At 38.9% G+C, this 17,034-nt stretch overlaps 1 long non-coding RNA gene across 1 annotated transcript in view; it reads right to left on the bottom strand.

Moving 5' to 3' along the window:
- Positions 1–6,481, bottom strand: part of LOC112842470 (uncharacterized) — a 45,422-nt gene extending 38,941 nt beyond the window's left edge. The window contains exons 1-2 of the long non-coding RNA XR_003214243.1: positions 6,270–6,481; positions 6,092–6,140 (exon numbers count right to left, since the gene is read on the bottom strand). This is a non-coding gene — a long non-coding RNA (uncharacterized LOC112842470). The remainder of the gene's footprint in view (positions 1–6,091; positions 6,141–6,269) is intronic.
- Between the last annotated feature and the right edge of the window lie 10,553 nt (positions 6,482–17,034).

Here is a 17,034-nt window from a genome sequence, read left to right as displayed (position 1 = left end):
CCTCTCTTGACCAAGGTGGTGAACTGCTCCCTATTTGAAATCTGGATCACACACAACACACATCAAACATTTAATTACCAGCTGTTGAGGGCAGCTTGAGAACACATTTTGAAATTTCGCCAACAGACTTCATGTTTAGCTTTCCAAAACTGCACTTGAGCCCAATGAGTGGACAACAATGACAGTGACTGGTCTGTATAGTCAGACCGTCCTTGGGGAGAAAACATTAGTTGTTGACTTGCATCTCATCTTTGCAGATATGGAGGATGCGCTCAGCAGAACACCAAAGCTACTGAAGAAGGTTACTGAGCTTAGGTGCTGAGGTTCAGTAACATGCCAGAAAATTTGAAATTGGATTATAATAATAATAATAAAAAAGTTAAAGTTCATGAAAGTACACTTATAAAAAGACTAAACTAACATGGCTTGTTTGGACGGAGAAAGCTTCTTCCAGAGACGAGACCAACATGGAGACGTTTGGTCATAAAACACAGGGACATATTTGTGAAAAACAAAACTCCCATCAGCAAAAACACCATATACCAACTGGTACCCAGTCTGTGTTGCTCCTGATGAACACAGGATACTTGGCTTTTGAATCCCAATTAGAAATCTGTGGGACACTTATGACATGTTAACCACAGCAGTAGCCCTGTTCCTGCCCCAAAGAACCAAGTGGAAAATCATGCTGTTGTGCTGACACAAAGGATCACCACAGATTCAGCTGTGAGGTGGCAGGTGTATCTCTGTACTGCTTGTCACGAAAAGTGTGCGTTTCCCTTTCCTTACTTTATATATAATAGAATGTCATTTTTTGAGTGCTCTCATGACATAACCAAGGATGTCAATTGTAGTGGCACTCTAGACTGAGCTGTAGTTTTGTAACTGTGCACATCAGTAGCGGTTTTTGATACGGGCGACACGGGCGGTTGCCCGGGGCGGCATCGTGGTGGGGGCGGCATCACGGGCATCGGCAAAAAAAAAAAAAAAAAAAAATTGCTCGTACTCATGCTGCCCTGACGTCATGCCAGCACATACTGGGAATGGCATAGGCACCGATCGCTTTTCTGCCGCCCATTTGCTGGGAGAAAGGGCGCCCTCCGTTTGCGAGGTGCGCCTGCTGCTTGCGGCACAGGGAGGAAAGGACGGGGCGGCGGGGGATTCTCTGGCTGGCTGGAGCAGCATCTAATAACCAACCCGCAAAATAAAACAAAATAAAAACAAACCAACAAACACGAAAACACCAGACATTATGATACAGACTTATAATTTGCACCGATGTTTTTTCGAAATTCTATGCGAAAAGTGAGCGCGAGAGCCCTCGGTGCGCCTGCTTGCTGCTGAAGTCAAAGTAAACTTTATTGTCATCTCTGCTACCAGACAGCTACATACAGTCCAGTATATAGAGAGACGAGACGACGAGGCTCCAGTTACAGCAGTGCAAGTAAACAAACAACATATATAAGAAGAGTAAGAAAATAAATCTACACTTTAGGACTAGGGATAAAGGGATCAATAACAATTTAAAATTTACAGTTTGATTATTTAAAGTCTCACACACAACCCGTCGAAAGGGGAGGAGCCCTGGCTGCTTCCAAATAGAGCACATTTCATTTATAATGTTGTAAATCCAAACCCATTATGTATTCATGATTCATGAATCCTGGGTTGTGCGAAATCCCAGAAATAAACCCTAGACAAAGCGAATCTGTGAACTAAGGTGTAGGTCTATTAGGTTATGTTGTGGTGATCCTCGGGTTGAGGGATGGGTGTTCATACTGGAGTGCAAAATTAAAACCAATGGAAGATGGACAAGAAAAGTTCAAAACCATCAGGTGCTCAGTTTAGAAAAAAGAGAAAAGAAGAGGAGGAGAAACGAGCAAAAGTTACACGTAAGCAGATGTGTCATTGGATAATGACAGGTCATGTGTCCTGAAACAATCAGAATCAGAATACTTTATTAATCCCTAAGGAAATTATGTGGGTTACAGTTGCTCCAAGAAGAAATGGTAAAAATAGCAAGAGTAACAGACTAAACTCCAAACATTACATTATGTTACAGATTTTAATATTAATTAGTCATTGTCAATTGTTGATTTGTCCTGTTCTCATTGTATGATGAATTATGATGACTGTTTGGTAGCTGTTTGCATACTATGCATACTCTCTCTCTCTTCATATGTGTGTGTGTATGTTTCTCTGGTGAAATTCAGTATGGTTCCGACAACAGTTTTATGTTAATGTATAATCCTTAATATGTTTTGTGTGTGTGTGTGTGTGTGTGGGGGGGGGCGGCGCCGGAGGGAGTGTTCGCCCAGGGCGCCAAACAGGCTAGGACCGCCACTGGTGCACATGTACAGTAGAAGTATGACTTGTGTAGGAAAAAAATAAGCTTTTTGGAAATTATTTTGGCTCTTCTCATTCATGTACTGTAGCTACTAGTGCTGTGCTATACAGTGGTCCCCCATTTATCGTGGGAGTTACATTCTAAAAATAACCCGCGATAGGCGAAATCTGCGAAGTAGCCAGTTTTATTTTTTACAATTATTATAGATGTTTTAGGGCTGTAAAACCCCTCACTACACACTTTATACACTTTCTCAGACAGGCATGAACATTTTCACACTTTTCTCTCTTGTTTAAACACACACAAGTTCAAACCTTCGTAGAAAAATAAGTCCAGTATTATAGAATGAAACCAAAGATCAAACCCTGTTTCAGGTCCAGAACATGGGAATAGAGCAGCTGCCAGAGAATTCAAAATTAATGATATAGATGGTACAGAAGAGGAGTTGAGTAAAGTTTGACTTATCTGTTTTGTTTTGCTTAATGCGCCTTATGGTCCGAAAAATACGGTAACTTCTACCTTCCTTTAGCATTTCCAGAAGTCCAACTGTTTGTGGAATGGTTAGCATCTTCCTCTGCCTTTTGGGTGCTACCGCAGGTGCCTTTGATGGTAAAAAACATTTCGTCGACATTGTTGTGTTTGTTGGGGAGAAAACTTACAAACATACAGTACAGCACTTCAGAGTCACACTGCTAGCGATCGAAGATTTATGTAAATTTGACAAGCTGAACGCATTCTGTACTGTACAGGAGACACGGCACGGAGGAGATTGATTGACAGTGGTCTACAGCCAATCAGGACGCAGAACAAAATGTGCTGAAAAAAAAGCAGGCAAAATTGCACAAAAAAATCAGCGAAGCAGCAAGGCCACGAAAGGTGAACCGTATTAAAGCGAGGGACCACTGTACTGCAAATCTTCCTATTGATCTGATACCAAGTAAATACAGAGACAGCATTGCCAATACCAATACAGATGTTTTTAACGTACAGTGGCAGCTTATGTTGGGGAGAACAATGTGTCATGAGTTATTAGATGTATCACCATTAATTTGCAAATGAACCCATTTTAGTGGCCACTGTATGTTTGAGGTATGTTTTTTAACACAATACACTGGACTACAAGCTGATCTTAGACGATAGAAACAAAGTATCGATCCTATTGCACTAGTATCAATCGAATACCAATACCAGCATTGGTATCCATACTATGGCTATTTGGATCAATCTGCCCAACTCTACCTAGTGACACATTTAAAACAAGGTAGCATTTCAAAGATGGCTAAAGTGTGGCAAGCAGGACTAAAAAGACTCTGGTCAGTGTCACCGAGTTGATACTGAATGCGCTGGCAAGTAGAAAAAGGTATACAGGTATGTTGGACAGCCATGGAAAAACAATCAGTTGTGCTCCTGACAGGTACAATCAGGCTACCACTTTGTATTTGTAATCCATTGCCTCCCTTCCCTTAAAATACAGGAAACATTTTTGTTTTTCCAAAAACAATGACTGACTCATTGTCAAAGATGTTATTGACAAACTGCATGCAGACAGATGTGCACAGCTGGCTCTGTCCATTTGAGTAAATTTGTGGAGTCTATTAGCTGTGTTAAGTTATTTGTTTGGAAACCCATTCTGAGTCAACATACTGTACATATTTATCTTTGTGCTTCCCAGCTGAATTGATTTTTGCATTTTTTAACATAACATGACAATATAGAGAAGGACAAAAGGCTAATTTCATGCTTTAATGGCTCTGAGACGGAAACAAAATGACAGTGTCACTGTCAATAATTTACATTTTAACAATAGTGTTTTTATCCATCTCTACAACTTCTTTTTGAGTTAAAAAGGCTTTTGATTCAACCTGACAAACCTCTATGGAGGACAATACCTGTACAGAGTAAATTGATCCAACTGTTCCATGGTTTTCAAAAATTCAAGCTACATAAATAATTGGTTGGTGCATCATTTGAAAGCAAACAACAATGGACGGTTAGTGTCCACTGCTCATTAGGAGGACTGACATAGTAGAAAGAGATGACCCTTGACTGCTTCACTTTAAAGAAAAGGCGCCAGTCAGAACAAAAACAGCCTCCTCATTACGGACATGGCTGTCACGGACTAACTTTTTCTCTCTTTGACTGTCCCTAAAAGTCAGGAAAGAGGAAGAGAGTTTTGATTATCCAGTCAGCTTTAAAAGAGCCAAGCAAAAAGAACAAAGAATCAGTGGAGTCTGATCCAAAGGCAAACGGGGCTCAAGATGAGCTTTTTGAGATAAGATCAAGCAGAAGACACTCAGCACAGATGCGTGTGATAGTCTTGATAGAGTGCGAGAATAACAGAGAGGAGATTATGACACAACGAAAGAGAGACGCTATTGTGAGGAGACACTGGGGAGACAGGAAAAACAGAGAACATGAGAAAGTTTTTAAAATGTGCAGCCATTTTTTTTTATACCTCCTTTCTTCTGGCAGAATGACCTGTTGCTATGGAAACAACACTCTGGACCAACTGTGTGAATATAAATAAATTTCTCCCAGTGATTACTGTTGAAATTTAAACTGCCATCTGAATCCATGATATCGCATCCTCATTAGATCAGGTCCCTAGTTTAAACTCAGCAACACATTTCTTAGCCAGTAAATTTGTATTAGCATCTGAGCCCTCAACACACTAACACGTATGAAAATTTAAGCAAAACTTTTTCCCAGTGAAAATTAAAATGCCTTCAAAAATCTAATTTCAAGTGACTCACGACTGGCAGTCTGGTAGAGATGGGGGGGAACTGGTGTAATTTAGCCACTGTACTTGCATGCGAGTGTTAGGAGAATAGACTATATAAAAGATGGATTTGAAGTGTGTGAAGGTCTTAAATCTGCATTCTTACTAACAGCCTGCGGGTGTGATTGCTTTTATACCATAAGGAAGTTTTATTGAATCGAAGAAATTGGGAAAATGATGTTTTGGCTTCACTGATGTATGACCTCTTTTTTTTCTGATGAGTTTATGGTCTCAGTCTATAAGTCTGCCTGTTTTCTATTTTCCAAGTTATGGTCCCACTTAGAGTCAATAGGGAAAATAGAGCAGCCTTAGGTTTTTCAGTCTTGCTTCTTAGTCAGATCCACTCCTTACTTATCTTATTAGGTTTAAAATGGATTTAAACTATGATAATTTACACTCTGGAGCCCTACTCTCAAAAACTGACATAGGTTTAACACTGTCTGCAAAACTGGATTTAAGAAGTGTTTAGAACATGTTTAGCCCCATCTTGTGTTGGTACAGAATGTGACGTCAAAGGGTTGCTTGGCTGGGTGTGGCTAATAGACTAACACTGGGTTATGTTAGCTAACAAGTGACACAGCCAATAACGCTGTGGAAAACAAGGCTAAAAATAAAACGCAGTCTAACACCCCTGGCTACAACAAAGACTTTCATGTTAAAATGCTGTGCATCTATGCTGTCCACTTTCATTGTCTGTTTCTTTAGTAGTAAGTGGTTCTTTATTGTTTGGCTAGCTGAATTGAAATGCCAAAATCCACCTGTTAGCCTTAATGTTAGGATTTGTAAAGCACTTTTTAAGTATGGACAGTTTGGAGGAGAGACCGTTTGGGTCACCAGATCGATAAGCTGCAGTCTGACTCTGGTTTTTCCTCATTTTTTTTTTTTAGCATTATGGCTAAACAAACCTGATTTAAAAAAAACCAAACAAACAAAAACTGGCATTCAGGTTAAGAAAAATAGCTTACCAGACTCCATTTGATTACCACATTACAGTGCAGGACAGGATGACTTCAGCTATAAAGAAGGAAAACACGTTAAATGTTATAAATTTTCTTTGACTTGAGAGAATGTCCAAGACAAACACATCAGACTTCTTTATTGGTTGGTGATTAACATCAACACCTTTCTGGTCACAGTCCTCACCTGGAGTGTGAAGTAAGGCTTCCCCACTTAGCCTTCGTTACACTTAGTTTTATCTTCCTGTGCTCTCCATCTTTGCTTTGCAGCTCAATAATGCCAAAAATTCACCTGGGACCTGTTGATACATCTATATACTTATCAGCAGTCTTGGTCCAGCTCTAGGAAGCTGTACTGTGAAGTCCGCTTTGACCTTTCTAAAGCAGTAAGGAGGCACACTGAGTTGCAGGCAGCTCGATGGGTCTCAGTGGGGAAAACAAGAACTTGGCATAGAACAGTGTGTACCCAGCGCAGCATATTGAACATGTCAAGCCTAAGTGGACTCCAACCACTCCTCTGTGTCTCTCACTTTCCTTCCTTTCCACAATTCACTACATTGCTTAATCCTCTCCATTTTTTGAGCTCCATTTCCCCTAAACTTTCTTTTGGTCAAAAACAGTGATGCATAGCTTTATTTGAAAAATAATAAAGTTATCTGTGTACAAAGTAAAGGGGAAGGACATGGTATCAGGGACCCCAAAGAGTATTTGCACACTTAAACAACCGTTAAACTTAATTCTTACTACATGAAACACCAGAAACATACACTGGGCATCACTATAAATACATGTTTTTTTACATAATAGATCAGGCTAGTTTTGGAAAAAAGCATGAACATCATGTCAGAGCTGGTGGAACATGTACATTCTTAACGTTGTTGCTCGAGGCATCTGTGAGAAAAGAAATAAGCACTGAAAATCCTTTTTAAATTATTTTAGGGCTAATTTAAAGTTACAGTTGCTGAAGTAAAACTGCAAAGAACATGGAAAATGCAAAGATCGCTTCAGGGATCGATGAAAATTCTCAGATACATAGACACGTAATCAATTTGTAAAATGATACACAATAAACAATGTCCTCTCACAGAACTGTACTAGCACAAAAAATATAAAACAGGACTTCTAGTGACAGCTAGATGAACACAGTGTTGCAGTTTGGAGTATTATAGCAGAGACATCAGTAAATTAAGTTTGTATGATTTGTTTAAATGCTTTCCTGCCTAAGTATTTTGCTCTGAAAAGCAAGTGCCTACAATACATATATAATAAGGCCACCTGCAAGAATAACAAGTCAGCTGCTAACTTGTCACACACTCTTTTATAAATTCTCTTTTGTAGATTTCAGTAAATTCAAATTGAATTGTGTTAAAATAATAACAAATCTAGTATTAAAATCTATCTTAACTCAACAACAACAATACAGAAAGGTTGGATTAGGGTCTATATATCTGGCCAGAGGTTTACATCCACTCATCATGAGCATGAATATCATGATAATTTTGTGCTTTTAATGACTTCTTTGAGCTGTTCATTTCCTTGGTGGAATACAGTGTATACACTGATCTTTACTGACTTTAACAAAAATATAAGAGTTTGGTGCTGGTGTTTGAATTTCTTTGTGGTTTTTTCAAGTTCTCCTTTTGAGATCTCCTTAGAAACTGCAGTTAGTTGAGTGTTTTGGGGGAGATTAAATGCATAATATCATGAGTCAATTATGTGCAATTTAATTTACTGATTAAGATCACAAGTGCATCATCAGTCGATGAAATACTGGGTGAATAAAGAGCTAAATTACATTACATCAGGTACAAAAGTTCATTACATTATGTATGATTTCCCCACAACTTCTGCTTATGCTGCTGTATATTTATAGCAAAGAGTTAAATGAAACAAGATGCTAACTCAGGACTGGTCCATCTAGACAGCCTTTTGAAAACATGCAGTGTTTACAATGGAAATGCACATAAAAGCCCCGCAGACATGTCTGACAAACAAGGTTTGACAGAGTTCATTTTGAAACCTCTAATGTCTTTTGATCATTTCTTAGTCTAGTCATGCATATATAATGCAGATGTACAGCTGTTCTTTAAGTGTGCTATGTGAAGCGTACATGTGTAAAACGTGTAAAATGTATTCACTGAGGAAATTGCTGTAGTGGTTTCTTGTCAGGTCTTCTTGGTGGTATCCACATAGTATATTGCGTTTGGACTGGAGCATGCAGACAGTCTGATGTGATATGATATGTGCATATCTTCAGTTCATTTTATATTATCCTATTATGTTTTTGCCCCAAGCAGAATCAATCAACAACTGTGTTGTGATGCTTGCTATTAATGAGAATGACAAATGCAGACAGCCAGGACTCAACACTATAGCTTTCTCCTATTTCAGATGCAATACTTACATTTTTGTACATACAGTATACAACATGTTGAGCACATGAAAGCGACAACAAAGGTGTTACACACATTATATATGTACATAATGTTACCATTAAAAAATCATATTTTAATAATATATTATGTTATGAATCATAATGTATAGATAGTGTATAGTTTATTTGGTTGATTGTATTTCTATAGACTCCTAGAATCTCTGAATACAACCTCACAGCACATATAATTGCCAAGTACCATGCTCTTCCCACTAGTGACAGGCTAACAAAACCTATAAAACTGATGGATGTTTCAGAGCCATACAACACCACAGTTATTTCAATAGAGAATGTATTGTTTTGCAGGGGAACCCTGCAGATTAACACAAGGGATGTCTATGTCTCCAAGCACAGTGTGCACACCTGTATACCATTTCCATATAGATTGCCTGTCCATCATTTCCATTTTGATATATAAGGAGAGGCAGGAATGATAGGATAGACTGGGAACAACCAGAGATTGGGGAGACTTAGAGGGAACAATATGTGTCAGAATGTGAATAAGGCAGAGAGAGAAAAAGAGAAGAATGACCAAGTATAAGCTATAATATCTACTTGGAGTGGAAGTTGCATGTTTTGCACTTTATATCAAATATTCTGCTTCCACATGAATGCTGGTAACCAAGTGCTCAGTGTATTGAGTTTCTAAATCTTTCTGTTACCCTGCACACTGCAAAGCCAAAAACCTCGTGTATACATAGCTTCAAGGTCAGTGATTTTTTTTCACTATAGATTTTAATGTGAGAATGTGCATTATGAGAGCTCCTTCTTAAACTGTCAAACTGAAATTTGAAGGCTACTCACTTTCCCTATACTGTAAGTAATAGAACGAGAGGAGAGCTGGATGATGTGTTCAGAAATGGGGCCTCATTCCTTGCATGAAATGTTGCTCTCTGGCACACGTTTCCATGTCTTTCAGCCCAGAGCACAGTAGTGTTCTTGGCCAGCCAAATTGGCTGAAAGGAAATGGCTATAATGTCTGCCAGCTAAACCTGCTGAGTCCCCAAGATATAAACTGGATAATATAAATAATGATATGACCCTTTCCAAATGTTTTTGAATTGAATACAGCTAAATCCATTTCTGGTAATTTAATTTGTGTTTGTGATGCTTTATTTGCTGTTTTGTAGTCTGTCCCTTTACAGTGAGCATGAATGGAAACATGCTTTCTTGGCCGCTGTGTGTCGTGTGATGAATGCAGAAGCTGTCATAACATGGTTGGCCACTATGCCAATCCTTGTCCCTGGGAATTGGTTCAGAGTGTGGCCTCCCAACAGGTGTTGTGTGGCCAAAAGCTACTTTGCTAGGTGATGGAGCTGTAAGGTGCCTCAAGAGCAGTGTTGGTCAAGTTACTTGCAAAAGTAATTAGTTACTAAATAATGATTACCTCTCCAAGAAAGTAATCCTATTAGTTCACTGTCAGTACTTCCAAGCTTTAAACGCTGCATGGTCGTACTCTCTCCCGCACTCCATATTATCCATTGTTGATCTACACACGTCTGTTGCTGCCATGGATGTCGCACGCTTGTACGGCATGAGACATTCTCACAAACAAAATCACGGTTTAGTAACGCAGTGTGCTTATGGAAAAGTAACAGTAATCCAATTACTTTTTTGCAGTAGTAATCCCTTACTTTACTTGTTACTTGAAAAAAGTAATTGGATTACAGTAACGCATTACTTGTAACACATTACTGCCCATCTCTGCTTAAGTGCACCTAATATCTACTTTCTACTGTATCTCTACTTGCTGTGATGGTAAATTACTGCTGAAACAAAAATCATTGCAGTTTTCATAATTCATAATTTACAAATTAACAGTGACAAGGTAAGGAGTCACGTGTAAACAGCGAAATAGTGTGAGTATAATTCAGAAGCTGGATCCAGCAATTATCATGCTCGTAGTGATCACAGCTGCTTAAGCTCACGTTTTTTGAGAATGAATCTGCAGAGTTAAGAAAAGAAAGTCATCTGTTGAACTCTGTCAACTTCTTTGTACTTAATAAAAAGTGAAAATGAAACTAGCATTTGGAGTCTGTGTTATCTTAAAAGATTTTTCCTAACTTGTATTATTTTGATTTCACGTCTTATTTCCTGTCTCCCTTATTTATGTCTAAACCATGAAGTAACTGGAAATGACTTGTCAGAAATACAGGCTATGGTCACTTGAACCTTTGCAGACAATTAATGGGCCAGAGGCAAAAAACAACAAATAAACTCCTATAGAGAATTTGCATATCAGTGATCAAGGAACTGACCTTCCAGGCCATTGTTCCTTCAGTGGTGCTAGTTTCAGTCATTATGCAAATGTACTGTCTATAAGATTGCGGAAACCTGCAGTCAGCTGAGACTGAAGAAGTCACTTGGACGAGTGATGAAACGTTTCTCCCACTAAAAACCCTACCTCCAGATGAACAGAATCAACTTTTGGGGATAAACTCCTACACCTCTGCAAAATTCATGAATTTGGTCACCAATGGCAAGATGCTATCCCGGAGATAGCATTTGTGTGCAGTGAATGCCTAGCAAGAGCTATCATTATGGCAGTTCTTGCTAGGCGTCCACTGCATGTGGATGCCGAGCCATGCATTCTGCCTGTACAAATATTTGTGAAAGAATGGGTTGCTTTAAAAAGCTTTGCAGTATGATAGGATGCAACAAGTCTTTTCATGACATTTCTTCTCTCCTAGACATTAACTGTAGGTGCTATCAAGCATTTAGGAACCATAGCAACTCAGCAATTAAATGTCACACCCCTTAAAGTTACAGAGCGAGGTCCCTGAAAGTGGAGGCACATAGTGCATAAAGGCTGCAAACACTTTGCTGACTAAGTGCAGAGTTCCAGACCTCCTCTGATTTGAAACTCTTACTTTTAACATCAGCACACAAACTGTGCACCGGGAGCTTCATGACATGGATTTCCATCGTTGAGCAGTTCCTGTATGTTTAATGTATAGATGGGCAAAAGTTAAAGTGCTTTTGTCCATAGAATATAGTTTTGAGTATCTTAGCAAGCTCTCTATGTGTGTCTAAAGTTGTAGAACAACAGTTACAAAACTTTGATGGGTAGCTGAGTCAGACGATGGCTCTGATCCAACCTGTGGCTACTGAGTAAAGAGTGTTTGATGCAGGGGGGTCGCTATGGCCTGTTTCCATTTTTTTTTATTATCTGTAATGTGTTTGTAGCTCCCATAAGCAGCATCATTATCTGGTATATAAATATATAAAATTGTTTTTCAAACCATGTGAGCCTCAGACTCACTGGAGTTGAGACTGTTGTGAGCTATCCCATCATCAGCTTGTCTTCAGCTGAAATTTATTTGGTAATGTTTGCTCTCTTGTAAGCTCACTTTGGATTCTTTCCACTGGGAATGAAGCTCATAATATGGCTTTTATGCCTTCTCTGCTGTTTTGTTTTTCACTGATACTTCTTGAAGTGTGTTTTGCTTGATATTGAAGTAAAACATGTTGGTTCCATGTGTTATTCACGGGGGGCACCTTGTGAGAACCAAGAGGCTCATTAAGAGTACAGCACTGACCCTCCTTCACCCCAATTATTGCATATATTAATCCCATCACTCTTCCTGCTGAAAAATCTCAATGCGTGCACACATACACTCACCACACCATTGCTAGATTGATGCCCAGCTGATTGTTTCCTTTGTGCTTTAATTAATCAGGGTTGCAGCTTTTACTGAATACGCTCTCAGTTTAAGTAAGTGGGGTTCTCTAATGAACGCTTATGTGATTATCACATGTTCAAATGAGCAAATACAGATACCCATTGGTGCATACAACATGCCTTCTCAAAATAATAGCCTGGAAATAATTAAAGGAAAGAGCTTCAGAAAAACACAGCAGCGCTCTTCTCGGTTCACGCTATTTGTGCCTCACGTCTCTTCCTGCTGACTTGTGCTGCTTTTAATCTTTTTTGAGACCTCTCAAACTCATGGTGATAGAACACTTCCATGCTCCTTCACAGGCACTAAAGCAGTGACAAGTGAGCAAGCATGAGGTGGCCAAGGTTGAAAAAAAAAAAAAAGTCATCCAGGCATATTTTCCCCCACTTTTTGGTCCTAAAAGCCAATCTTTTCCCCTCGAAATTCATCTTATCATCCAACAGGAAGACAGGTTTTTCAATCCAAAAATGAGGAAGAGAGATTTCTGTCTCCTTAGAGAGTCTCATAGTGCGCAGTAGATGTGCTTGCTCCCAAGTACTTTGCAGTAAATGGATCAAAATCTTATGCTGGGGGTTGGATAATTGTTAACACTCCCCACTCATTCTCTTGGGGTCACTCTGCAGTGAGCCTGTTGGAGATAATTGGCCTTTCTCTTACTAATGAACAACCAAACATAGAGGAGAATGATGAGCTGTAGAAGAACATAAAAATAAACAGAAATTCATACAGTGGCAGTTTTAAAGGATTAATTATAATTAATGTTTTCTTTCTTTTTTTGATTTTACTGGAAGATGATTTGATTTATATTAAAAAACAAACAAGCACACACACACTCACACACATGAAAAAAAAAATCACAATTTGAATGTGTTCTCATTATATTTTTGGACTTGGCTGTAAACTTAGCTTTAATGATGGATTATGAAAGAGATTTTGCCTCTTCTTTGATACAAAAGGGAAGTTTGTGTATTCAATCACTATTAGTAAGCTGCAGTTTCGCAATTTTGGACTAATGATCTTCCTCACACAGTACACTTCTACTTTACAATATTCCCCTATCAGCATATACATTCTGCTTATGATTCCTACATACAATTTCAAGCAAAGACATAAAATGGTTAAATGGCATGCAGAGCTCTTCTCCTAGCTCCATGGGGACAGACAAGATGGTGTGTGGGTTTGCATAAAGAAAAGTCACATAAAGGTCACTGCTTCGCTGCACCTGCTGGAGAGATTACATCAAGGTAAGTTGCTAACAACAAAGAGAGATATCAGACACTGTTAGGATGGCTAAGGATAGATGTAGACAGCACAATAGTTGTTATTCATGAAGCTGTTGCACATTTTTTGCATTGACTTGGTTTTAGCCTGGCCATTATGGAAGTCTAATGCACACCATTGACAATGATTGCTCGTTTTGTCTAGAGTCTAAGTAGCTGAGGAGGTCAGATCATGAATGAACAATTGACTCTATGGAAAAAAAGCACAAATTTAAAAAGTACTCATGTTCATTTGTAGTTTTTTTGATCTCAGTATCACTTTTTAATAAGACATCCTTCATAAATTGTTCATGAATTATAATATATGACTTTATTCATAGTAAATACATGATTCTGTGATCATTTATAGGTCAAGTAAAAGGTTAGGTGTAAAGCCAATTTGCCAGGTTTTGAAAAATCAGTTGTAAATGCTCAGCGATGTCTTAATAAATAATAAGCCATCTGTCTTCATTTATGAAGATTATTAAGTCATTAAGGGTCATTTGATTCATACTTTATGGCAAGCCATTAGCAGGGCATAGTAAATCACATGCATTTATAAAACCTAATAAATCATTAATGAATCATTGCAATAATCCATTAAGTCTGCCGCTGTATATATTTGACTAGGGTTTAATAAATGTTTTTTTGGTTCATGTGCTCTGCAGTCTATTTCACGAAATCATAATGAAGTCAGACAATATTTGTGCCTTTTAGGATGTTTATTATGTCATCATTGAGTAAAGTGACAGGTAACACGTGACAGAAGTTGTTGAAGCATGATTTAGAAGATCTGAATATTCAAGCACAATAGTCTTTGGGAAGTTAGGGCTTGAGAGGCTGTGTGGGTTGCCTTTCTTCATGACATACTGTGTGGGATAGAATGCAAAATTTCAGCAAATTAATGCTCATTTTCTGTCCAGATCCACATCTGTTGGGTCAGACCATTATGTGCTTGAGACTGTGTATAAACTGATAAATTGTCAAAAGAAAAAAAGGAAAGAAAACAAGAGGACAGCCAAGTGACAAAAAGTTATTCATACTCATGTCTTATTGCTAAAGTACCAACATCAGTTGAATATTAAGTAATCTGTACTGTATAAACAGTTTTGTTTATAGTGACTTTATGACAATGAAAATGTTTTTTTTAATCTTATATTTAAAAGCATAAATACAAACAGTTTTTGTTTAAAGTTCATGTGCAAAACATCAGTTTCATTCTCTGTATTGGAACTCTGGGTAAAAGAAAGTAGACGCTCTCTCGAGTCTCACATTACTCACCTGCCTGCCCACTCCATCAATTTTCATGTCACTCCAAAGGAATCTAGCTTGACTACCAACATTCTGTCTGAGAAAACCCCAAGTAAGGTTTCACACTTTCCTCGTATAACTACCAGAAAATAACCTGCTCATCCTTGGCCATTGCTGACTTCTCTCTTCTCTCTAGTCTCACTCCAGTAGAGATAATCCTTTCTCAAGTCACTCTCCTGCTCTTTGTTGACATCTATTACCTCTTCAGCAAAACTTGTTATTGTTCAATAAATCCTTTATCACTGGTCTGAGTCTGCTCCTTGGGTGCAGTTTCTGGTTAAACATGACAACAGTTCATTGAGCTTTGCTGTCATTTCAATCAGGTTGAGGTCTGGATTATGACTGGACCTTTGAAGTACCTCTTTTCTTTTTCGGGCACTCTGTTGCAGATTTGATGCTGTGGGTGGGGTAATTGCTGATATGTCATGCCTTTTAGACAGATAGCCTCCGTTTTGACTATCGAATACCTTTTACTGGTATACAGCAGAGTTCACAATCTACCCAGTAACTGCAAAACAAGCTCCAGTCATCACCCTTCCACCACTGTGCTTGACTGTTGAGCTCTATATACTGATATTTTATGGTTAGTTTTCACTAAATGTAGCATTTTGCATTATGGCCATTTTGGCATTATTCCTGTCTACCCAACTAATTTGCTGTATTTCATGGAATGTCTGTGTAGATTCTCAGTCACCCAGGTTATGGTAAGGAACTTGAAAAGAAAGAGAAGTGTCTGGACTTCTTTAAGTCTCGACTTCTTTGTCTTGAAGATGTTTCAGCTGTCCGAGAAGCTTCTTCAGTTCTAAGACCAAATGGTGGAGAGTCCCAGATTTTAAACCCTAGTGGGAGCTGTCCCTTAAGATTGTTGGACCCACTATTGATCATTTGCCTCATTACATGAGCCAATGTGTGAAAAAGGGTGTGGATCATTATCAGCAGACATTTTGGGGGAAACTATTGTAAGACTTTGGCTCACCCCATCATGTGACCTATTGAGATCAACTGACTGAAAATGTGAGTAGGCGTAAAGGCGCCTGGGAAGGGATCTCAAAACTGGATTGCAGGTGACAGACAGTTTGTGTCGTAAGCCACCGCCTCTGTTCAAGGATGGTCGTTCACAGTGGACACAGATGGCTTCTTTCACTCCTCTTTCAAACCATCTGTCTCTCTGTCCAATATGTGAACATTGACATGTTCGAAAGAGTGACCTTTGACCGATAGATGCAGGTGTACAATTGAGTCTTGTCCTATGCAGGTGGCTCTTCTATGTTGTACCGTGCGTTTATGAAGTGGATGTTAAGTTTCTCCAATGTAGAGGTCTGAGCATTCCTCACTGCACTGAACATGATATAATACATTGTTTAGTTTGTGTTTGGGATTTTTGTCTTTGGGATGAACCAGTTTTTGTCTGAGTGCATGGCTGGGTTTGAAGTGCACTGGGATGTTGTACTTGGAAAAGATTCTCCTGAGTTTCTCTGATAGACCTGCTACATAAGGGATGACGATGTTGTTTCATTTGTCATTCTGTTTCTCCTTAGTTGGTGTCTGACCTTCTTTTCTGTGCATCATTGCTGTTTTTATGAAAGCCAGATTGGGATAACCACATATTTTAAGAGCTTTCTTTACACATGTGTATTCCTTTGCTTTCCCTCTTGGCTTAGAGGGACCATTTTCTGCCTGGTGTTGCAGGGTCCTGATTACTCCAAGTTTGTGTTCAAGAGGGTGGTGGAAAATTTCATGGAATATTTATCCAGTTCTGAAGCATGACATCATGAACAGATTTCTACAAACATTTAGAAATGACTCATCTCTGCCTCTCTGACTGACTAATTAAAACAATTGAAAGCTAACAAGCCTTGCAAATTTTGTCTTTGTCTTACCTGTTTTTTGTTTTTGACTCATTGCACTTCCCCTCATGTATGCGGTGGAATATTCGCTTGACTAGGAGACAATGATAAAAGGGAACCTACATCTCCAAGGTGATAGGGAGAGACTGAAAACACAGAGGAAAAACAAAACATTTAGCATTCATCTTCCGATCCCAATTTGTCATAGTACCAGACCGTGGAGGGGGAAAAAAAAGCACCAACATCAGATAGTAAGGCAATGTGAACGGGTGAAAGGAAGTGTGTGAGATCTGTTCAGCTCTGACAAGCTGACTAGTTGTGCCAAAAATGGCATCTGCTGGTCCTAATTACTAAAATGCTTTGGCAAAGCAAGGAAGGAACTTTGCAGAGTTGGAAAGAGCTTGCATGAGTGATGGAGACA

The sequence above is a fragment of the Oreochromis niloticus genome, linkage group LG15 (assembly GCF_001858045.2).
Source record: "Oreochromis niloticus isolate F11D_XX linkage group LG15, O_niloticus_UMD_NMBU, whole genome shotgun sequence".
NCBI lineage: Eukaryota > Metazoa > Chordata > Actinopteri > Cichliformes > Cichlidae > Oreochromis > Oreochromis niloticus.
Note: the sequence above shows the minus strand (reverse complement) of the source record. Positions and strands in the feature narration are given on the sequence as shown.